This window comes from Pollicipes pollicipes, unplaced genomic scaffold (assembly GCF_011947565.3).
Source record: "Pollicipes pollicipes isolate AB1234 unplaced genomic scaffold, Ppol_2.1 Scaffold_4881;HRSCAF=5763_pilon_pilon_pilon, whole genome shotgun sequence".
In the NCBI taxonomy this organism is placed as follows: domain Eukaryota; kingdom Metazoa; phylum Arthropoda; class Thecostraca; order Pollicipedomorpha; family Pollicipedidae; genus Pollicipes; species Pollicipes pollicipes.
The window spans coordinates 50364584-50389502 of NW_023596576.1; the positions used below are offsets into that span (position 1 = coordinate 50364584).

The following is a 24919-nucleotide window of genomic DNA, read 5'->3' on the forward strand; positions in this document are numbered from 1 at the left end:
CGCCGACGTCGACGAACCGTTGCCGGCGACGAGGCCGAGCAGCGCACGCGGCGTGGCGGCCGCTGACGAATCAAACTGGAAGAACGAGGCGGGCAGCGCGCGCCGCGCCGCCAGCAGACTGAGGAAGCACTGCAGGAAGAGCAGGGCGATCACGCAGCAGAGGAAGTAGCGCAGCAGGCGGCCGCGGCCGCGCGGCACCACCAGCGAGCCGTACATGGGCGCTCGGGCGGCCGACCGGCCGACTGTGGCAGCACGCGGCGACGCACGGCCGCGTACTCCGCTTATCGACGCCGGCTATCAGCGGCCGAACTGGAGCGGGCGACGCCAGGCAGCGCCGCTGGCTGACGGGCTGGAAGCACGCGGGGTCTCTGGCCAACGGCCGGGGCCTCACATGTCCGGCCGGCCAGGCAGCCGGTCGATCGGGCCGGTGAGATGAGCAGCGGCGGCCGGCGGCCCATGACCGCCGAGGTCAAAACATCGACCGGCGGCGCGGCCCCACCTGCAACAGACGGCCAGAGAGCGGCTGAGCCGGGCGGCGCTGGCGCTGCTGCTGCCGACGGGACGGTCGCCAGTGCCGAGCCCGCACCGAGACACACGATCAATGGATGGACAGGGGGAGGGGGCGGGGGGACTGGCAATCGCCACACACAGATGCACACCAATCAATGGAGGCCGACAGATGATCTGGCATACGCCGCGTCTCGACTGAAAAACCTTGGGGATCACGCCGGAAAGCCGGGCGCAGCCACCAGATGACGTTGGACGCCGCATTGGGCAAGTCATCTCGTCGCAGTACATATATACAGAGATCGTTACATTGAGTAACTACAGAGCGCGCCTGTGACTTGCAATATGGTAAACATGCGTGGCCGAAAATGTTCTTTTTTCCCGATCGCCGTCGAATAGTTTACGTTAAAGCAGCCATGTCAACTTAGCTGAGTGACATCCTACTCAGTTCGCACCACAGCCGGCACTGTATGCGAAGGAACCACTTCTGACCGTTATCTGCATACTGCATCACGTTACCTACGCAAAACAACACAAGCACTTCTGAAAGGTGCGAAGAGGGGCAACATGACGTCCGGTGCTTTGGCCTCTGAGAGCCGCATGAGTGGGCAGTTTCACGTCCACTTTTGTGCAAAAACGAATGCCCAACTTATTTTCCTGCATGTGCTGCAAGGAATTGAGCTCTAAGTTTAGATATCAATGTTCTTTGAATGCTTCAAACAGACAAAGCTAATCGATATATTTGAGAACCAGCATTGCGCGATGAACACTTTGTTACGATGTTTTGTTTTATTTCCGAGCATTTCATGGGCTGAGTTTTAAGAATCTTCTGCCTCGATTATTTGAGGAGGATTTCCTGTCGCAGTATGAGGAATTACGGGCGCTTCGACCAATTTCTTCGAACTTATCTGCACTGGTCTTGCTTATAGATAACCTGGCGATACTTCATGTTCAGTCGCTTGCTCGAAATCATGCGCTCAAAAGCCCACTACCATGGGCTGCTGATGTCACTAGGGGTCTGACAGCGTTGACATGACACAGTGAATCGTAAATGGTACATAGGCATCCACCTGGTGCTGTTGATTTCACAATGTTATCCGCTCGGGTCGCCGAGATCCGACATAAACTTTAAAGTGCTTAAAACCGTCGAATCTGCTGTTCGCTCACGAGCGCACGCGCGCAATCATGCGCAACGGTTTGTACTCATGCCTTCACGATTATCCCTTCCCTTCCCAGTCGTGTTGACCCCGTTTCGCTGCGGCCCGCCCATGCCGAGATATGAACCGGCTTTCGACACACATTCCCGCAATGTTTGGCAATTCACGAAACTCACGGTTGCCGTGTTAACCAATGGGACCCGTTTGCACGCGCCGACGGCGCACCACCGGTAAGCTGCTCGCTAAATGTCGCGTGGCCAGCTGGCACCGGCACCGAGACGTGACTGCGCTGTGCATGACAAATGGACGCTGTTGTTCATTGCGGCGCTACGGCACGCTGACTTCTGAGATCACATTGCGTCCATCACTGTGTTAAATAGCGAAATGTAAAAAAAAAAACACCGCATGCTGCCCGGCCGCCGGCGTGGCACAGCGTGACGGGCCGGAAGAGGCCGATAGCTTATCAGGTTTGACATTTTTTGTTCCCGTCCTGACACTGCGTCACAAACAGGTCATCAGCGCAGTGGCGCATGAACCTCCGGAGGTCACGGAACTGTGATTTTTAGCTCATATTTCTTCCTGCACCGTCATAAGTGTTACAGGTTGTCCGGAGCTGGAAGCAGCTGCCCCCTACCCTGATCCGCTGCCCGTGCATCACCGGCCTGCGGTAGGCGGTTGGAGAAACATCCTTCGCTGTCATGCAGCAGCTCGAGCTCCCTCTCATCGACACCCAATTCTCCACGTTGCCCTTTCCACACCGCACAGCGCGGAAGAGCCCCGGCCAGGCATGCGGAGCCAGCCGCTGTCAGCAAGGGGGGGGGGGGCTGCCCACCGCACGGCGCCCTGACCTCTCACGGGTCGCCTGGCTGCCGCCGGCCGTGCCATGCAGGTATATGCAGTCTTTCAGGCCTCCGGGAGGCTCTGCCTCCACCGACAATTGGCCTGCACACATACTTTCACTTGAAAGTAGGCAAATCTGTCTCTACAAAATCACGTAACCACCGAAACATCAGAGGTCGGCTAATCTGACGCTCTTAAATTATGTAACCAAAGTGTCACGATCGCGGCGATCGGATGTTTTGTTCGTAAATATGTATGTCTAACCCGCCGAATAAGCCGGCCGAACGGTCGGCACGCGACGTCATTCCCCGGCAAACATCGGACCACAGCGCGTTCGGGCATGGCGACGCTTCCCCTTCGGGAACCTGGGATCTTTCAGGACGTTGTTGATGGCGAATATCTCAAACAGAACATAATGGCCCAACACAACCTTTATCGGCGCAAAAATTTCCGAACACGTTAGTGGGGCGCCTGGCGAACATGAGTGGGACGCACACCCGACATTTGTCAACCAAATAGCATGCTTCGTATTTCCTGTATTCTTGAGCTTTTGGGATTCAGCTGTTTTGAGCGCCTTGCTTTGTTTAGTCAAACAATGAGAAGGCCAAGATAATCACTGAGGAGGGGACAAGTCTCCTCGCGCGATGCCCGGACCGTTTCACACTAGAGCTGCCTCTCCTGGACAACATTAACCCCCGTGTCGTACGCAACGACATGCTCTAGAGTAAATGTCATCTCAGGCCGGCAAGCCTTGTTTTCCGTCCCAAGCAACGTCACAAGTCAGGGCCCCGAGATCACACCCCTAACTAGCATCACTTATGCTGCACAAATGGACTCGACCACAAATTCAGCAATTGATCAGCTCCGTCAAAAAGAAGCACATAAGGTGGGCCCAGCGCAAATCCTGTGTTAGTTTTTGATACCCACGGTCAAGAGTCTTTTCTCCCACCTACGCTCTGCTCTGCTGACGCTCTGCGGCTCTGCGCGCTGGAGGTGGCAGCTTCACTGCGCACCGGGGGGCGCCATGCCAGGGCGGCGGCGGCGGCGGCCGACGCTCGCCTCTCACCGGGGGCCCAGCTGGCCGGCGGCGGCCGCGGCGGCGGCGACGGAAGCGGCGCAGCACGGCTGGCGGCCGGCCAGCACCGCCCCGGTCCAGCACGGCCTGCCTCACGCGAGCCGCCTCTACAACTGGCCGGCCTTGGCAGCCTCGGCGGCGCGGCCGAGCTGGTACCCTCCCACAGGCGGCCGCCTCTACACAGGCGACGCGTGCACGTGGCGAATGGGCGCCCCACACGCCACCTCTGGCCTAGCGCCGCATTTGCCACGACTTTGGCGGAAACTGATTTTGCAAAACTCACTGGTCGTGACGGTGAAATCTGTCGCAAAAGCTTTTCAAGCCTCTGCCGCGTTTCACAAACACAGCGTGTATGCTGGAGCACGAGTCAGCACGATACCTCGAAAAAAATTGGCAAAGACCATATCTCGTGCACTACACCAGAACCGCGTTCACCATTACCGAACGCCGTCCATAATTTGCAACCGATGACGTCATAAGCACTCGCCTCAACACCACTGAGCAGTCGCTTGCGTGTGATGTAGGACGTGTGACGTCAAAGACATCGATTCCAGATAAGTACTTTGCCAATGGGGCAGCGATCCTATCCACTGTGAATCCTGGCCGTGTCTCTCTGCGTGACACGACCTGGCGGCCCATGTCAGCACCTCCAGGACAAACAGAGGCGCGCCCAGCGAGGGGCCGTACCAGGACGCAACACGCATGGGTCCCGAAAGAAACAAGCAGACGAGCTGCTCACAAAATCGAGCTGAGTCGAGTTGAGAATCAATCCACATACGCAGCCCGAAGCCTCTGTCAAATAGAGACATCTCATCTTGGCGAATCTGTAGCTGTCATCTGTGTATAGGTAGGGCGCTTATTCTCTGGCTTCTTGGGGGCCGAAGTGTGGGCCAAGTAAGTGGGATGTGCGTCGTTTTATTTCGTGTTTTCGGAGAACAATACATCGAAATGCGCCTTCTCCACTGCCTGGTGCTTTTTTACTTTCTCCGCTTTAATGCATGGTAATAAAAACGCCAGGTAAAGACGATGCGCGACTTAAACACAGTCCTTCTGGGACGACACTGACCATATAACGTGATGATCCATTTATGAAATCAATTTTGAAATTGTGTCAGCTATGTCAATCGCCCTTGTCTGCTGACGGCCAGTTTTTGCTTCGTGGATATTCCTCGGGGATCTCCCGAATGGGGGACCAAACATTCGCCGCGTAGCCGGGCTGGCGACACCACCGTGACCTGTAACCAGTTTCATAAAGAGGGAATGGCGTACGGTTGTGGCGCAGGGAGTAGCTTACCAAGATTTTACTTCGAATCCGGTGGCATAAAGTAAGGGGAAAACATGTACTCCCACGCCCGTCGAAAGCTTCTATTTACGGGGATATCTGAAGTAGAGTTTCTCCGTACTTTATCAATCATACATCGGGCCTCATACACGTAGCTGATTCGACCAAGGAGAACACAATCACTCTGAAACTGAAGTAACATTAAAGATACTCTCGCCGGCGTAAAATCAGCAGAGACGACCACAGAGGACCTGGCCCACAGGCATGCAGGAGCGGAGGAACAGAACGTTCAGGCCGAAAATCAACCTACGGTGAGAAATTGTTGAGCTATGAGGCGATGTTAACATGCCAAGGGTCGACGAGTACGTATATGTAGGAAAATCAATACGATTGCAAGTTGTATTGTAGCATTGTAGGTATCACAAACATATGCCCAGAAGTGTGGTGGATACAGCTGGCAGGCCAGTATGAAAACCAAGGTCCTTCCCGCATGCCGCGGATTTCATAAGATCATGTTTTGTCTTTCTTTCTATGACAGGACAGATTAAAGGTTGGTGAAATGCATAACCTGGGGTAAGGATAAAGGCAGCTATTTCAGGGAGCTTTTGTCGTTGAGGAGCACATTGCCTTCACATCAGTACAGGGTAGCTCAGAGCACGAAGGTGAACACACGGACAAAACATTTATGTTTACTTCTGCGAGTGGCGGAATAATGCTGAGACTGATGACATCCCTGAATTTCAGCAAATTAAAAAGTGACCGGAATTATTCTATCAATTGACCTTCACACGTATCACAAATGCATTACTAAATATACCCATATATGACCGCACCTTATATGCCACGTTATCGAAAATTTTGGATTAGACTAAACTAGAGTAGATTAGATTAGACGTGATATATACAGAAATACCCCTCGGGTCCAAAGCGACATTGTTGCTATGGCAACGACCGCTTCGCTGGAATTAAAATTACTTCAGCATGGACATTTTAAGATATGCTTCGGAGGAGTGCCACCAGTTTTATGAAACCGCCACAGGAAGTAGGGAGTTACGCCGAAATCCCTTCCGCCAGCCAGGAATAATCGAGTCTCGTTATAAAACTGCAGAACGTTCAACTGTCACAAAAAGCCGACCACCATCTGGAAGACTAATCGCCGTCCCCGATGCAGTGGACTCAGCATATTCTGCGTGGTCATCTTTGACCCCAGGCATAACGCCAACCAAAAATAAAGCTGTCAAAATCGCGCGCCGTCGCCAGCGGCCCGTCAGCCATTGACAGATGACACGAACCAGACACGTCTATGCGGATGGAGCCGAGTGCCACATGTATTGCCCAGTGTTTCAGACGGCTGCGGTCGCGACACGAGGAGCGAGATGCGGTCGCGGGCCTCGGTCAAGCGAGCGAGACGACGCTGCACGTCTGCAACTGAAAGGCGCGCGGGGTTGCTATTTGCTTTGTGCATCCAGGCGACTGACGAGAGACGGACGCGGTCGCGTCTCCCGAGGCGATATCGGCAATGAATCGAAGGCCGCCGCGTGTCCCGAGCTGACTCTCGTTAGGAGTCGGGTTGACCGAGTGTTCTGAAGTGACTATGACAGAGCAAATGGCGGCAGGCCAAGCCGCAGCGACGGAGCCCGTCGAGCCGGCTGCGCCCGTGGCCGGTGGGTGGACCACACGCCGATCAGCGCCCGGGACGTGGCCACCGTCACACGGCCGGAGACGGACCAGAACGGCCGACAGACACCGCGGCTTCCGCCGTCGAGAGAGCAGCACGCGTCAGACCGGCCCCTCGAGCAGCTGGGACACGTCCGAAGCGTATCGCACCCGCCAGCGAGCACCGGACCGAACGGAACAGGTGAACGACCCACTGCCCATCTGCGTGGACGAAACTGTCCACAGTCCGAAGCGAACTGAACTGCCTGCTTGCGTTAGCAAGCCTGGCTGGGCGTACACGTATAATTTCTTAGCGGGAAGGGTCAACCCTCGGAGGGGCGTCATCTCCAGGTCTCCAGGGATACAAGCATCATTTCCCAATTGTTTCGTCCAATTTCGTTGACCGGGGGTAACGGCGCAGATCGAATGGAGGCCCGGGCTTCCACCCGAAGCCCATATTCTTTGTCGCAGATGGCTCTCGTCAAAAACTAAGAAATCAGCGCGATCCGTGCTCATCGGGCGCCGTCCCCCGTCCCCCTTTCCACGACATCCTGGCGCCGGGGAAGACCACAGCATAGACGGCGGCAGACAGATTTTGAGCGTCCAATTCTTGGGTGGACCAATGCCGGCTGATACCGTTCACCGCCGCGTGCTCCCATCGGTGTCGACATTCATTTCCACTGCACTTGCACCGGAACACACTTCCGCCGCAAGACAGCCGGTCAGCCCCACCTCCGGGCCGCAATCAGTGGGACGAAGAGGCGGGGGTGGCCCCGATGACGTCACGCTGCGGCCACCGCCAGCTGCACCCGTCTCAACCCGCGCCGCTGCCGCTGCCGGCGCCCGCAGCGGCAGCGGCAGCGGCAGCAGCGGCCAGACTCGGCGGCCGTCGTCGCTGGCGTGGGCGGGATAACGGAAGAGCTCCGTCACCCGGTGACGGATGGCGTCAGCCGACATCGGACACGTCTTTCCAATCAGCACCGTGGCGCCGCCGGTCACGACAGCCAATCGACGCATGGCGTGGGCTCAGCGGCGTAGTCCCGCGACGTCAGCTGACATGGCGAGGGACTCAGTTCGGGGTGGCTCCACCAGGTGCGCCCCAATGATGATGGCTTCCAAGGTTTCGCTCACTGATCAGTACGGTCTGCAAATTGTATGCGTCACTTATTGCAGCGCCGCACTCACATCCAGAGATCATAGACTAAGTATCGACAGCAGCTGTGCAGTGCAGTCCTGCCTGCTGGCTTTGCTCGCAACTAACTGCAGTGAAGAAGTCACGCCCCCAAATTTAATTGATCAAGAACGGCAGCTGTACTGACTGCGCATGTGGAGAGCTGCAGTGATGCGCCCGCACTAGCCGACTGCACCACACGTAAACTGTGGCTGCAGTGATGCGCCCGCGCTAGCTTACTGCACCACATGTAAACTGCGGCTGCGGTGATGCGCCCGCGCTAGCCGACTGCACCACACGTAAAATGTGGCTGCAGTGATGCGCCCGCACTAGCCGACTGCACCACACGTAAAATGTGGCTGCAGTGATGCGCCCGCGCTAGCCGACTACACCACGCGCAAACTGTGGCTACAGTGATGCGCCCGCGCTAGACGACTGCACCACATGTAAACTGCGGCTGCGGTGATGCGCCCGCGCTAGCCGACTGCACCACACGTAAAATGTGGCTGCAGTGATGCGCCCGCGCTAGCCGACTACACCACGCGCAAACTGTGGCTGCAGTGATGCCCCCGCGCTAGCCGACTGCACCACACGCAAACTGTGGCTACAGTGATGCGCCCGCGCTAGACGACTGCACAACACACAAACTGCGCCTGCAGTGATGCGCCCGCGTTACCCGACCGCGCTACACGCAAATTGAGGTTACGCGGGCGCGCCTGGGAATTATAAGGTCCGCCTGTTGTGCAGTCATGTCTACGTGAGCTTAGCAGTCATGTCTGCCCGCACTCAACACTTAGTGCAGCAAAGCGCGGTGCCTATTTGCTGCGCTGACGTCACTCTGCCTGTTATTTCGTTTAGCACCCGCTAGTGACCAAGGATAAATTCAATGCAACACGGTCTGCGGTGCAGAGCGGGTTGTGACGAACACGGGCTCAGATGAACATATCCGTTCGCTGATAGCACGGATAGCTGATAGGACGACCTGTTATCTGCCCACGGGCGTGATCTCGCTTCACAAGCACTGCAGTTGGCCGCCTGGACACATCTCATGAGCTTTTGACGGCTACGGGTCCTCGCATTGTGTCGATGCCCCTCATGCGTCCTCGGATCCTTACTATCTTGATGTGGTTTGGTCGCTCGGGGTCTGTTTACGAACGTTGAACGTTTAGCCCCTCGTTTAGCCGAACGTTGAACGTTTAGCCCCTCGGCATTTTCACCTCATCCGGTTGTTTTACATCCTTCATTGTCATGGGACTCCTCTGCAGTGGTCCTTGGTTGTCTTGTGACCAACGGACTACCGACCAGACTACTTCATCATGTAACCACCTCAGGGGCCTTGGCATATTCAGGATCATGTCTTGTTTTGGCAAATGATCCGTCCTCCAACCCTTTGGATGTCATGTGGGACCGCCAAAAATTGAGCTCTGATGATATCTTATTCTTTTCGGGTAGATATCAATATGGAGTTTTCCCGAATTCTGTGATCATTTGATTTCTGCTTTGGCCAGATATATGTTATTTACGCTGTGATGATCGCGCTAAATTTCGGCTTGAATACAAGTCCCGTTGGTGGCATAATTTATGTAAAATATACTCCATTACTATAACTTAGCGTTAACTGCAAAGGAGAAGCTACACTTGAATACACTAAAGCAGTGTTGTGGCGGAGGAAAAACATACAAGTTGCACTATTCTAGCTGTTCAAAGTTTCGTTATCCTTTCATTGGCCTACAAACCTGTGTTTCTGGCATCACGATTTTTGCATTACTCCACCGCAAATACAGATGGAGAGCTGTTTGTCTGGGCACAACCAATCCCCTAACCATATTGGGACCCACTGCCGGCCAACAGCAGCACGAAAATCACCCCTAACCGACTGGATACCCCCACTACGATGACCCTGGGCTTGCGGCGGCCCGCGGGGCGTCACCGTGCCGGGCGCTGGCACCGCACTGTTACCTCGGGGCAGTCTGTGGGCCGGGCCGCGGGACCTGCAGACGCGCGCCGTCCGCGCTTGCGGCGCCGCACCTCCCGCCTCCGACGCCGCCCGCCGTCGACTGGCGGTCCGGCGGGCAGCGGTGGGCCACGCCGGCCGCCCCTCAGCCGACGCGCCGAGCAAGACGCTCCCCGGATCTGGCCTGGATCTCGATGTATCGTGCATAACCGCAATCCTGAATACCATCACACATCGTTTTTGGACACATCCGCCCTCTTTCCCCAGCCACGCTCCACCTGCATCCTCGCAACGCACCGTTTATCAGGGGCAAGCTGCATGCACCAGCCGTAAATGGGCAAGTGCTCCTTGGTGGGGCCCCGCCCATGGACCCAAGCGCCCGCCCGCACATGCCCCGAGAAGGGGTCCCTGTGCAGGCTTAGTCTTTGCGGTGGACTCTCAGATGCATGTTGCCATGCCACAGCTGTCCGCTCGCCTTCGTTTCATAACCCTGAAATGGCCGTTAACTGCCGAAAGGGCCCAAGTTCTAACCAAACCAAAAATAAGTTTTGGTTTGTGCAAGTGCGTAGTACAACATATAACAACACAAGTGCATGGTCCAATACGCAAGTGTATGGTCCAATACGCAAGTGTATGGTCCAACATATGTCACATTTAAGAGAGCCTGACAGCAATGGATAAAGGATTGAAACTAACATTCTGCGGCCACACTTGTGAAAGAATCTCTCAAAAACTTAATCTGTATGCTATACAGGGTGCCCCAATATTGATGTGCAGTTGGTCATTTCCTCTCTCCCGAACAATGAGTGAGTGAAATTGTACCGCACTCGGCCCCAGGGCACCCCGCCGTGTCAGGTGATCCCACGGCCCTAGCGGCCGGTCTGACCTCGGCCGGTAGCGGGTGGAAGAGATCATTCCTTTCGAGATAGCCGTAACGTCGAGTCCCCATAGCGCCGGTGGTGGAAGAGCACAAGCCATCGATCCGCTTCCGCACGGGTGGGATGGTCCGGGGCGGCATGACCCAGGTTCAGGTCGCCAGGGACTTTGGCGTCAACGTAGCGACGATCAGGCGCTGGCTGGCCCGCGACCGCTCAGGAGAGACGCTCGAAAATCGCACAGGTCGTGGGCAGAAGTCGGCCTTGAGCCGAGCGGCGAAGATCGTCATTGCAAGGTCGACCTTCGAAAGACGCCACTCTGCGAGAACCATGGCGTGAAAACTGACGGAGGAGAAACACCCAGCCTCCAAGTCGGCCGCCCACCGGTATCTGAAGACCAGCCCGCAACTGAACCCACTCAAGCTCAGGTGGCAGCCAATGCTTACTGTGGACCAGAAGTGCAGGCGGCTGGAATTCGCCAAGGTCCGCAAAAACTGGTTCGTTCAGGATTCGAGACGCGTTCCGGTCAGTGACGAGTCGCCCTTCGAGCTCTTCCAATCACCTAACCGCCAGAACGACCGGGTCTGGGACGACAACAGCTCGGATGTGCCGATGGCCGAGACAGTGAAGCAGCCGCTAAAGATTCTTGTCTGGGGCATGATGAGCTACGAAAATGTCTCTGCGCCACACCAAGTCCCGCGCGGGCAGACCGTCACCGCCGACTTCCATGTCAGAGAGGTGCTGAAGAAGACTGCAGTCTCGGTGATTCAGCGGAGGAAGAAGAATGGCCCGCCAACCAAGGTCAAACTCCTGCCAGACATGTCGAGGGCAATATTCCAGCAGGATGGTGCACTAGCTCATCATGCCCGGAAGACCCAGGACTGGCGCTGCGCCAACTTCCCCGGATTCTGGGGGAAGGGTACGTGGCCAGGCAACATCCCCGACATGTCGCCGATCGAGAATCTCTAGGCGACCGTCAAGGAGGAGCTCAGCAAGACGCTACCGGCCACTTCAGGGAACAGCCTGTTCTAAAAGGTGCCAGCGGCGTGGCGGAGGGTCAAGGCAGACACTCTCGACGACCTGCTGTGGGGCATGCCGGAGCGCATGCGGCAGTGTATACGATTGCGTGGGAATTACATTGGCAATCAATCATGAACCGGTCTCAATTATGCTTTTCTGTTAGTGACGACGACACAACCGCGCATCAATTTTGGGACACCCTGTACAATACTATGTCTGTATAATAGCACATTTCTCAAAGTATCAGCCCTCGTCAGCCCTGTAGGGCCCAGCCCCTCACGGTGTGAGGGCTCGTCAGACTCTGGGCGCGAGCCCCTCGCGGTATGAGTGCTCATCAGACTCTGGGCGCGAGCCCTTACCGGTATGAGTGCTCATCAGACTCTGGGTGCGAGCCCTTACCGGTATGAGTGCTCATCAGACTCTGGGCACGAGCCCCTCGCGGTATGAGTGCTCATCAGACTCTGGGCGCGAGCCCTTACCGGTATGAGTGCTCATCAGACTCTGGGTGCGAGCCCTTACCGGTATGAGTGCTCATCAGACTCTGAGCGCGAGCCCTTACCGGTATGAGTGCTCATCAGACTCTGGGCGCAAGCCCTTACCGGTATGAGTGCTCATCAGACTCTGGGTGCGAGCCCCCCGCGGTGTAAGGACTCGTCAGATTCTAGGACCCAAGCCCCTCGGGAAGTGAAGGCTCGTCGGCCTCCAGGGCGAACTCTTGGTGCTATCGATATGATGGTGACTTTTGGGAGGGAACGGATGGGCCATTACACATTCGGGTGTCATTTAGGAGGTCCTGCTGGTTTATTTGGATTTCAATTTATGGCATAATAAAATCAAATGTTTCTTAACTAAAAATAAAAATTAATCATGACTGTACGCTGGGTGCAATAGGACAGAAACGTCGGACATGCTGTCGAAAACCTTGCTGAAGTGTGGAAGAACTGCGTCGGTTTGTTTTTAGCTTGTCTGGTCTCGCTGTTATCTGCCGCACGTCAGGATGGGCCGCCTTTCGTGCCACAGCCTTTTGTTGTTGCTGCTTGGACGGCAACGCCCGCCTAACCCCCGAAATTCTGGGGGAATTCCGGGTGAAACAAAATTTAACGCGACGTTCCTTCACACTAACTTATAGGGCAAAACCAGTTACAAATATCGTTAACACGCCCATGCCCCAGAACAGTTCGCATCTCCACAGGTCGTGTGGTCCGGTCAAACGTCCTTTCCCTCCCAATAGCCTTGGCTTTACGCACGCGGATATGCACTCTTTCAATGTTACACAAATCCAGTCGCCATAGCCCGTTCCATCCTGCAGTCGCAGCGCAACAGAGAGCACGGAGCGATGTCACATCGTCGTGCGTGCATCGCGCTGATCTGCCTGTTGGATCAGCTGACGGTACAGCCGTCGTAACTGGTGCGTGGCTGGACCAGCGACCCGTGCACAAGAAACAATAGTGAAGAGGGCTACACCAGCATTCCTCGACATGCCTATAAACGCGGCCCGATCACGGATAAACCTCCGTTGGAACGCTCACTTCCTGTCAAGACCGAACCAGGCCAGGAAAACTGGAGCGCATGTTGTAACCCGACGGCACACGGCACAGGTCCGAGCGTCCTCCGTTGCGGTGTAACCCGGCGGCATACGGCACAGGTCCGAGCGTCCTCCGTTGCGGTGTAACCCGGCGGCACACGGCACAGGTCCGAGCGTCCTCAAATGCGGTGTAACTCGGCGGTGCACGGCAAAGCCCCGAGCGTCCTCCGTCGCGGCGTAACTCGGCGGCGCACAGCAGAGCCCCGAGCGTCCTCCGTTGTGGCGTAACCCAGCAGCGCACGGCACAGCCATGAGCGTCCTCCGTTGAGGTGTAACTCGGCGGCGCACGGCGCAGCCCCGAGCGTCCCACGTTGCGGCACGCAAGAGGAAAGCTGCGACACCGCCGCCGGCCCGTGGCCGGTGCGGCGACCAGGCGAACAATGGGTGGGGGGGGGGGGGGGATGGGCTGACCGGTGAGGCGCTGTCACGGCGCAGCACCGGTGCCGGACCTCGCGAAGATCAGGTCACAACACCGCCGGATGTCCGGTCACGGTCCCATGGCCCGGGGGCACGGGATGGCAGGCATGGCCCGAGCGGGGCTCGTGTCTGTCGCGGGAGCGGAGACATCAATGGGCTGCCTCCATCGACTCTGCTAGTTTGCTGTCGTTGCCACTGCACTTACAACACTGCGATATCAACACCGCTTCTACTATCCATGTTCCTGAAATCTTGACACAAGAAGGGAAATCGTCATGCACAGGGAGCTAGAATCGCTTTTGAGCTGGGGTGGGAGTGAAAAATTTCATCGCAAAAAGACCGTGCGGGAGTGAAAAAAATCAATTCACAAAATATAGAACTTGTGAGCTTGTGACTGATGTTTCAGCAAACAAAGACATCTTTTTCAAGTTGGCATGGACGTAATATCAGAAACCTGACAAAGGTATTTTGTTTTTTTAACATCTTAGGCCATTAAAGTGAAACAGAGTATATTAAAATATGGTAATTTCATGACAGTGTAATGAGCGTAACAAATTATCAACACCAATCATTTCACACTGCACTTTGCACTTCCCTTCCCCAGCGCTTTTAACGCAACACAAAGCAAAGGACAGAGAGTCCTCGGAGAGTCCAAGAACAAAATAACAACAGAAAACTCAGCAAGCATAAAACACTCAAACAAACAAAAAAACCTTGGACTCATACACATCAGCCCACCACCAAGTCAAACACAATAGACATACCTCAGGCTTCTGTTAAGATGGGGCCAAGGAAAACAAATATTTTGTCACTGTTTCTTACAAAATACCAATGCTTACTTCCAAGAAAGTAGCCTAACTATGCCTAACCTAAAGAGGCCTTACTAAATCTCATCCCGTCTAACCTGTTTGCATCACAGCAGCAGTTGTGAGTTACTGATACTTGCACAATTCCTGTTGCTACTTGCTATGCACTGAACCAACTTAACCTAACTTAGAGTAGCCCATATGTTGAACGTTATCTCAACTCACCTATCGGTTGACAGCGGCACTTGTGATAAAAGCATATTAAAGCTGATTTTTGGCTGGTTTTAACTTGCATTCTTATTCAGTCCATTTTTGTATGCTTGCTCACATCAGACAAAGTTGACAACACACAAATCAAAGCACTTTAAATCGCTTTGAACAACGTACTTTGATTGCCCTGGTTAACCTATGTCAAGGGTAATAATGGGTATGCTCCACAAAACAATCTCTCTTCTCCAAAAGTAGCATAACTTTTAGATGACCATGCCAGTATTGCTGCTTGCCTTTTCAGCTGCAGCAAAGGCATCTATTTAGATTGTTTATTCATATTTACCGATAAAGTTTGAGGTGTTGGCTTCACATTTTAAATGGGATGGTCTGACTTTTTGTTACATACTAATACTTAACTCATATTATAATTGCCATGCAGCTTAGAGTATCCCTGTGTTAAAAATATAGTGCATATATACAGTACAGTCGTTTGCCCGTCAGCGAACCATGACAGCTATAGAAAACATCTGGTTAAAGCAGCCATGAGGGACCACTTCAAGAAATCTGGGGTAAATAATCAAGAATATGGAACAAAATGAGTCCATTGCATGCCTTGTGGCATCATAATTTGTCTTATGATAAAACTTGATGGATTAAAACAGAAAATGGCTAACTCGGGTTACCAAGCACGTGTTGAAAGCAGGTAAGGTAAGCAATTACTTGGTCCACAGGAGACTTACTGCCTTCTTCCTGCTCCCCCAAAACATTCAGTCAGTACCTTTTGCATGATCTGCTACAGACAGAGTCATCCCACTCATCCCCCCAATATAAATATCAATCATGCCCACCAGCCCACAAAAATAAAATGCCAAACAAGTAAGAGGTGTGCATGATAAACACGTCAATAGGGCAGAATTTCGCCATCAAACACTTCTGTATTAGCTGCGTCAGGTCTGTCCCGAAGCTCTGTATTGCAGCATTAGGATAGCCTTGTCAGGTAGCCTGGTGAGTTACACTCGAAAGGCTTAAATTTATCATTATTGAACACCGCCATGAACCAATAAAACGGTTAATTGAGGGTTTAACAGGGCAAAAATGGTGGTAAAAGTAAGTTCCATGCTTCAAATTGTCTCCTTCATTCCCTGTCAATTGTTCACTCTTGGGTGCATATCAAACATGTTTGGGCGGCTGGCGAATTAATCCAATTTAGGTATAAAATACGCACAAGTTTGCAGTTGGAACATCTTGCAGAGAAATTGGCCAACATTTTAAGCAGCAGATGGTACCTCTAAAGGCAATCCAAAAGGAAGGCAGATCATAGTGGTATCACATTCGTATGATACCAAGAAAAACAAAAGTAGTCACATAAATATAAAGACTGATCCTTTTCTGGCAAAATGTTGTTATTAGCTGATTTGACTTAAAATCTGTTAACATGAGTGCTCAAATGGCCATGTTCATCTTGTAACTTTAATTTAGAAGACATTGCTTGAATTTTTCACTCCTGTATTTCGGGAGTGATGCAATCTAGTGGTTAAGTTTCCTCGGGAAAAAATAAATACGTGGAGTAAAATTATCTACCAAGCCTTGCTGGTGTTTGCACCAGGTTCTGCTTTCGCGGTGTAGTGGTGAGAGCAAAAAAAATAGGGGATGCGTGAAAACCTTGCATTTGGCACACAGCTGCCGATTGTGATGCATTTTGCAAACAGACCAAACTTAATGCGTGCAAGCGGCTGGAGTCGCTGGGGTTCTTGGGCTTGGAGGTACCTGGAGCCCTTGCTCTGTGCATAGATAGACATGATTCAGATGTAGGTGAGGCAGGATATAGCCAGGTTCTGTGGTTAGGTGTCCAGGTGTCATAGGTGTCCAGGTTCTGTGGAGCCTCGTTTATGCTTGGTGGTTTCAAGTGAGCTCGGTTTTGGATGACATCTGAAAACCTCAGAGAGGGAAATAGGGGTTTGGCATGTGCGATTAGACAATGTCAGGCGGGAGTGAAAAATTCACATAAAATATGGAGAAAAGGAGTGAAAAATCCCTCCTCATAGGGTGTTGCCTTACACCCAAAGTCGGCAATTCTAGGACACTGATGGAGCAGGCCCCGCTTGCACGTGAACTCTGGCCGCGGCTGGCCGGCATCAAACGGTCTGTGCCGGCCCGAGCAGACGTCCGTCAGCTTTCCACGCACCGGTGCCAGGGGCGCGCCCAGGCGGCGGCGGGGCCCAGACGCAGCCCGCACGGAGCCAACAGCCCGCAACAGGCCATTGAAAACATTGCTTTGGCGAGTGAGGTAAGACATCACGTTGATAGTCTGCTTCGTCAGCGTTCCCTAAGCACTACCTGAGCCCTACTGGACGTAGGTGTAATCGATTTGGGAAGTGGCTTGCTTCCCGCAGATTTCTCAACGCGACGCTTTTGTCGCTCATTGCCGTCGCAAAACCGATGTTCATAATTTTATTTACAAATATATATATATATATATATATATATATATATTTCTTTCGCCATTTCTCGTTAAATGCTTCTATGTCAAATTGTCCTCGTGGTTCCGATTTGCCCCTCCCCTATCATCTCTAGATGATGACTGCACTCCTGCCACTGACAAACTAGCAACGTACCGCCGCACAAGCAAGCCTTGATTGGAAACAGATGTTGGAAGCCACGCTTCAGGCCGCGCATGGAGGCTCTTTGTGACATAAACAACTCTTGTCCCAAACTTTGTACATGCGGCGGTTCAGTACGGTAATTATGACGCCAGCGTGTCCGTTCCGCAACAGACCTCGACCTGCCGAAAGTATTCTGCCGCACGTGCCGCCGACCAATAGCATGCGTGCTTGCCTGCAAACGAACGGCGGGGCAGTTTCCGTGGCGTTCATGTTACGCCGATTCCTCCGAGAGGCGCTTGGAACATCGGGCTCTGGGAAATCTTAGTACACGGACAAGTTTGTTTAAGAATTGGCTCCAATCTCAAGCGTAACTCACCCAAATATGCATGTTTCCAGAGCATTTACGAGCCCCGACCGCGATACTCACAAGTGATCGGGGAGCAGGAGGTAGACCTGTCCGGACCGGACCAGAGACGCACAATTACAAGGCGCACCTCACTGACACGTCTCATCCAACAACCATGTCTCAACTCATCGACGGTGCGCTGTGCCAAATCCCCAGTGCGCCGCGGGGCACCGAGCGAGCCGCCTCAAGTGGCGAGACGCGTCATACCGGAGGCGCCCGGCGGCGGCTCGGCCTGCAGCTCAGGGTCAGGCCCGGCCGAGACGTGGGCGTGCGGCCTCAGGCTGCGATGTGGTCGCCGCACCAGCAGATGCCACGGCGCGCCGCTGTCATAAGCCACCAGCGGACGCAGTGGCAAGCCGCCAGTAGACGCGGCGGCCCGCTGGCGTAAGCCGCAAGCGGACGCGGCGGCCCGCTGTCGTAAGCCGTCAGTAAACGCGGCGGCCCGCTGTTATAAGTCGCCAGCGGACGCGGCAGCCCGCTGTTATAAGTCGCCAGCGGACGCGGCGGCCCGCTGTCGTAAGCCGCAAGCGGACGCGGCGGCCCGCTGTCGTAAGCCACCAGCGGACGCGGCGGCCCGCTGTTATAAGTCGCCAGCGGACGCGGCGGCCCGCTGTCGTAAGCCACCAGCGGACGCGGCGGCCCGCTGTTATAAGTCGCCAGCGGACGCGGCGGCCCGCTGTTATAAGTCGCCAGCGGACGCGGCGGCCCGCTGTCGTAAGCCGCAAGCGGACGCGGCGGCCCGCTGTCGTAAGCCACCAGCGGACGCGGCGGCCCGCTGCCGTAAGCCGCCAGTGGACGCGGCGGCCCGCTGTCATAAGCCACCAGCGGACGCGGCGGCCCGCTGTCGTAAGCCGCCAGTAGACGCGGCGGCCCGCTGTCGTAAGCCGCCAGTAGACGCGGCGGCCCGCTGTCGTAAGCCGCCAGTAGACGCGGCGGCCCGCTGTCGTAAGCCACCAGCGGACGCGGCGGCCCGCTGTTATAAGTCGCCAGCGGACGCGGCGGCCCGCTGTCGTCAGCCGCCAGCGGACGCGGCGGCCCGCTGTTATAAGTCGCCAGCGGACGCGGCGGCCCGCTGTCGTAAGCCACCAGCGGACGCGGCGGCCCGCTGTTATAAGTCGCCAGCGGACGCGGCGGCCCGCTGTTATAAGTCGCCAGCGGACGCGGCGGCCCGCTGTCGTAAGCCGCAAGCGGACGCGGCGGCCCGCTGTCGTAAGCCACCAGCGGACGCGGCGGCCCGCTGCCGTAAGCCGCCAGTGGACGCGGCGGCCCGCTGTCATAAGCCACCAGCGGACGCGGCGGCCCGCTGTCGTAAGCCGCAAGCGGACGCGGCGGCCCGCTGTCGTAAGCCGCCAGTGGACGCGGCGGCCCGCTGCCGTAAGCCGCCAGTGGACGCGGCGGCCCGCTGTCGTAAGCCACCAGCGGACGCGGCGGCCCGCTGTCGTAAGCCGCAAGCGGACGCGGCGGCCCGCTGTCGTAAGCCGCCAGTTCGCCAATGCCGCGTGCATTTGCACCATTCGGCCGACCCGGCCGACCCACGAGGCGCGCCGCAAAGCCTTTCACCACGCAGTGCCAGTCCGCTCCACTGTGCATCCGCGGCCACCGCCAGCCTGCTCTGACGCGTGTCGGCTTCTTTACTGGGGGAAGGGGAGGGTCAAGTCCAACCGACAACGGATAAGATACTACGCTCGCGGTCCTGACAGCTTCGTCATAAGCAGACGGGACGTCACGGGTATTAGTAGGCACCTGAGTCACCTTCGCACCAGTGTGCTCTTAGAATCCCTCTCTCTTGAGACCACCATCCCACTCTTGACTGCCGTACAGCCGAGATGGAACAGGTCTCGACGCGTTTAAGAGGGCCCTGAGCCGGCCCACAACGGTCATGCCGTACGTGAGGTACGATGAACGCCGGAACAGACGAGTACATAGCTGGAGTGTTTGCCTACTGGAACGACTGCGCTCGTGGAAATATAATTTTTAAGCCGAAAATCTTATCTAAAAACGTAAAACGAAGCCTGCCTGCAGCGCTGATAGGAATACTCCCGGGTCGTCAGGGTCGTGTGCGCACAAGCCACACGGACCACGGCGCATTATTTCGCTCACTGCACGCCAACCTCTTGTGGAGAACATCTGTGACTTGCTAAAAAAGGTGTGCTGTCACGGTGACGCACTCATCACCCCCACACTCTGCCCTGCCGCTAGGACAGCTGAGCAGCACCTCCATCGCGGTCGTCTCCCCCTCACAGCCGCTGCTTACAGGGACTCAACCCCCGTCGCGTCGTCTTATTACGCATCGCTAGTTTAGCTTTGCCGGATCCTGCGCCCAAGCTTCGCCAACGAAAAGGAATGGCATACTGTTCACTTCAATTCGAGGAAGAGGGAGCAAAGCTGGGCATATCATATACCAAACGTATCTCACAAACATCTCGAACATGCCATTCATTTTAACTACCGCGCCATTTCCTGAACAACTACCTTGACTACGTGCTTAAAATGCCCACACCCAAAACGACAAGGCGATCCCTTTCACCGACCGCGGCATCGTTGTAACGGAGCTGTGCGGCGTGGTCTGGCGCAATGGGGTAACCGCTGCCGTCCGGCGCAGCTGATCGGTACTCACCGACATGCTGAGGTCAGGCGACGGCGGGTACGGTGGGACACGGCTCTGTCCCGGCGCAGGCCCGTACTGCTCGCCACACGGCCGCCCGCTGCCGACCACACAGCCGGTCACGGACCAGGGCGACCCGGCCACACAGCCGGTCACGGACCAGGGTGACCCGGCCACACAGCCGGTCACGGACCAGGGCGACCCGACCACACAGCCGGTCACGTACCAGGGCGACCCGTCCACACAGCCGGTCACAGACCGGGGCGACCCGACCACACAGCCGGTCACAGACCAGGGCGACCAGACCACACAGCCGTCACAGGCGACCAGACCACACGGCCATCACAGGCGACCAGACCACACAGCCGGTCGCAGACCAGCGCGACCTGACCACACAGCCGGTCACAGACCAGGGCGACCCGACCACACAGCCGGTCACGGACCAGGGCGACCCGTCCACACAGCCAGTCATGAATCAGGGCGACGAGACCACGCAGCCGGTCACAGAAGGGCGACACCTCACCTCGCCCCGCACAACAGTACACAGACGGACTCGGCACCCAACGCCAAGTCTAAAAAATGATGGAACACTTGTCGTTTATAGCTCGCGGTGATCAATGCCACGGGACGGGGGCGGCACATCCAAAGAAAAACTCCACAGAAAGGCAACGTCACTCCGCGTAAGCCTCATACATAACGTCATTAAATGCTGTGAGGATCGCGCATTTGGCTAACTTCGCTGCCAAAGCAGAGCTATTCAGGCTAGAAATTCCGCTCCGGAATGCCCACGTCTCGCACACATCGTGCAGCAGTTCAACAATCCTGCCAAGACGCCGTAGCCGTTCTCAATCATGAGCCCCAGCGTCACAGACGTGACCTGAGCAGGGCTAGGGAGCGGCGATCCGTGGCGACCCCGCACCAACATCGACCCAGCTACCGGATGATTAAATGCCGCCGCCGGCAACATCGACTCGCTGGATCCCGCCGCCGCCGGGCCAGCCATGCCACGACGAGCCACGACGTCCAGCCCAGCCAAACAGAGGGCGTTCAGTCGACCCAGCACAGCACGTCCAGCAGGTTCCGCCGCGGATCGTGCAGGCAGCTAGGCATAGCTCGCGCAGCCAAAGCACACACGGCTCATCCATCCCGCGGCACAGCTCGTCCAGGTCGACCCAATGCGACTCGTCCAACCGGACCGGTCTCAGCGCGGCTTCCAATCACGAGGCCGAAGCCAGAGCCGCATCTGGTGTACGACGTTGTTTTAGCGAAACTAAAACCATATTCGCGTCCGTCACAACTGCATCAGACCACAAGAAAAATCCGGGTTTTGGGGAGTGATTCCGGATTTCCGAACTGGGTTTTGCGGATTGATTCAGACGAAGCCTTCCCCAAATGTAAGATTGCATCACGGATTTTTTTTTTGGGGGGGGGGGAGGCGGGAGTTCTTTATCGTTGTGTCAGTATAAGGGCGGCGTTCCAGTCATTTAGTTCTCCGGCCGTCGTCAGCCATTAATTAACCCTGAGATGACCGGATGGCTTTATAAAGCGGATAAGCGTGGCAGCCTCGGGAAGCAATGTGGCATATTGGGCTGACAGGACAGGGGAAAATAGTTGCGTGAGGTGAGGCAGAAGCTGCACTGAAATGATGCAAGGCTAAAGCCAGCTGTTCAAGGTCCTATGAAAATGAGGAGGGGTCGATAATTCAAAGTTGTTCGGATCCAAAGCCGAAACTAAAGCCAGCCGTTCAAAAACGACAACAGCCCAAGACAAAGCCAACTGGTCAACATGGCCAGGAGCCAAAGCCCAGGCCAGCTGTGGACAATGACTCAAACCAGCAGCCAAGCCCACAACCGTGTATGAAACGGCACTCCATCACTTATCGGCCAGGAAAGTGCCAACCTATCAAAATCGGCTCAAGTGACCTGTCACAAGGCAGACAATGCGAAGAAAAGCCTGGCATTATCCTGTGAAGACCTCCATGTTTAGATATTTGCCCTCACTGACCCTGGATGACCTTACCTATTTCTATCTCATAGATCAGGCCTTGCAGTTTAAAAAATACAGGAAATGAATGCTGGGGTCCCCTGGAGCACACAATCTGTGACAACAAAAAATTACCAGACACCATAACATGAAATATGACCAAGATGACAATAGCCAAGACTACAATCGCCTGAGATCTGTGAAATATAAGCCCCAAAATTGTCATGTAGTGTGAGGGAAAGCTCAAAACTCAACTAGTGACACAATTTATCATTTCAGAGGTTCTGGATCTACTTCAGTGGTTGATGCATTCAGTGGTTCTGGATCTACTTCATTGGCCATGGGGTATTTTGAGGTCTCTGATCCAGCGAGAGTCTTTTATGGATGGGGGAAAGCAGTTGCTGCCCTGATCCCCCCCCCCCCTCTTCCCACATCTGGCATCCATAGACAAGTCATCACTGATCATTATCACATTCATGGGGTTTTAGGCATTTGTACCACCATAGCTGGCAAGTCACAAAATCAATAAAACACTGTGAATATGGCACCTGACTCCCAATGAAATTGATCAGTAATGGACTGATGTTTATCACACAAAAATGGAAAATGCTGGACTTAAACATCAGGGGACTCAATATTATTCAAACTAAAAGTACATACATTTTCATTCTAATCCATTTTGGCTCAGTTCCATATGTCATATTAATACAAGAGCAGCCTCTAACTTTAACACACTGCACCAACAGCCCTGAAGAAGGGAAGTCCTGGATGGCCCCCAGGCAGTCCCAGTTACATGACCAGTCACCTGGCAGATCACTGGCAGACTCATACTCAGAGTCATGTGTTGTCCAAGTCACTTATGTTCAACTGTATGTACAGCTGGACTCCAGGACAAGACAATTTTGGCAGGCCATTGTCAATTGAATCTCATCCAAATCTGTGTGGGTCTGTTTGCAAGTTTGCAAGCAAGTTGCAAGTTTAGTCAACCATATTGACAGGAATCATGGACAAGTAAACTCCCACTGAATTTGCGCCAGGGCCCATGTTAAAAACCATAATCTACGTTTACCACATAATTGGAGCCAAGCACTTGAATTCTGGATCCTGAATAAGGATTTGGATGTGCATTATTTTCACTGAGTTTTTTATGTTCTACAGGCATTCATTCCCATTTCATATCACAGTGCATTGGACCATGCCTGGGCCTTCTCTTCATAGCTCAACCCTGTTTACTTGGCTCCAAATCCAACCCAAAGCCATGTGGCTGGATTCCAGAATCAGTTCTGATAGGTCTATTCTAGTGGCAATAATCAAGCATATAAACTATTTTACAGGCTAGCAAAGGTGCAAAGTCAACATTCCCATTAATGCTAACAGTAAAGCATGGCATGCTATTCTTGATGGATACCTGATGCCTGTAGAAGTCATAACAGCACTCATTTCCTTTAGAGTTAAAGTTCTTGCTTGGGTTAATTCTGTGGTCAGGGATGTTTCATTGAGATTTCCAGTATGGGCTCTGGCCCCTTTGAGGACTGGAGCCTTCAACATTTTTTTACCTCAAATTGTTTGCTTTAAGATTATAAAATTAAGAGAAACCTTCATGTCTTAAATAGCATGGGTCTTAAATTATTTTTCACCCAAAACAATTTGAAAACCCATAACAAATTGGCCTGGCATGAGTTGGTTTTATGTAAGCAGGAGGTTTAGGGCATCAATGCTGTGAAAGTGTCTAGTGCACTGGTTGTTATTTTTCTGCAGCCTTACCCAAATCATTTACCAGGATTATGCATGTTATAACTTGTTATATGATCCCAGAAAGTATGGTCTGATTAACTCACTTACACTCTCTTACCTTGAAAGGAATTATTTCTACACAACAAAAATAATTGCAATTTGACAATTTGATCAGCTGCCCCAGCAGCATGTCAAGTCAAACCCATGCTGCACTTGCTGAAAGTACCTGCATTGCCCGCTGCATGACTAGTTTTTATATGCCTCAGAATGCTCTATGCCTTGCATACTGAATTCAGTGTGTACTAGTGTTAAACCTGCAAAGGCAATGTTCACAATGTTCACAACCACCACCCCATCCCCATGCTGACGGCTGTGCCACTTCCTGTACATAATCTTTGCCATTTATGCTGCGCAAATTATGACTTCAGGCATGCTTTCCGCGTGATGATGCAAAAATAAAGCACATGCATGCCAGAAATCAGCGCATTTCTTCACTTTGGGCAACTCACTCGACCTGCATCTGGAATGAAATCCACTTGGCGCATTCCCCTGTCGACGGCACATTTGGGTAACCACCACACACTGACCTTACACAATCCCGCAAGACATCGAGGCTGTTTCTGAGTATCCAGATGTGATGTCCCGCCCCCCACCCCGCAGCAGAATTCGCACAAATGCCACCACCGCCAACTCCGCACCTCTCCGACCTGCGCTGTAGCTTCCACAATATCCGCCGAGTTTCTTGTCCGTTCTTAAGGATGCTGGAAGAAATCCTTAGCGACAAAGTGAGTTGGTAGCCCGGCGCATCCAGTACGGGCGTAAATTCCTACTGTTTGCCTTCGCGCAGGTGCAAATCAAATTTCATCGCGACAGGCTTGGTGAAACGGACTCCAAAGGAAAGAATATGTCATCTTATCAGGTTCTCTTAGCTGGATAGGTTCTTATGGTCTGAAAAGAATGATCAGTCAACGGTGTGAGAAAAGGGATTTTGCAGTGAACATATATTTTTTAGATGTGGCAGTTCACACATTGC

General features: G+C 54.1%; 1 long non-coding RNA gene across 1 annotated transcript; it reads right to left on the reverse strand.

Annotated features, from left to right (window-relative positions):
• Nucleotides 1-47: 47 nt before the first annotated feature.
• LOC119100866 (uncharacterized) lies at nucleotides 48-24566 on the reverse strand. Its single transcript, XR_005094471.1, has 3 exons — nucleotides 24474-24566; nucleotides 20182-20269; nucleotides 48-499 (listed from the first exon to the last, which is right to left on the reverse strand). It is a non-coding gene; the product is annotated as an uncharacterized LOC119100866 (long non-coding RNA).
• Nucleotides 24567-24919: the final 353 nt, after the last annotated feature.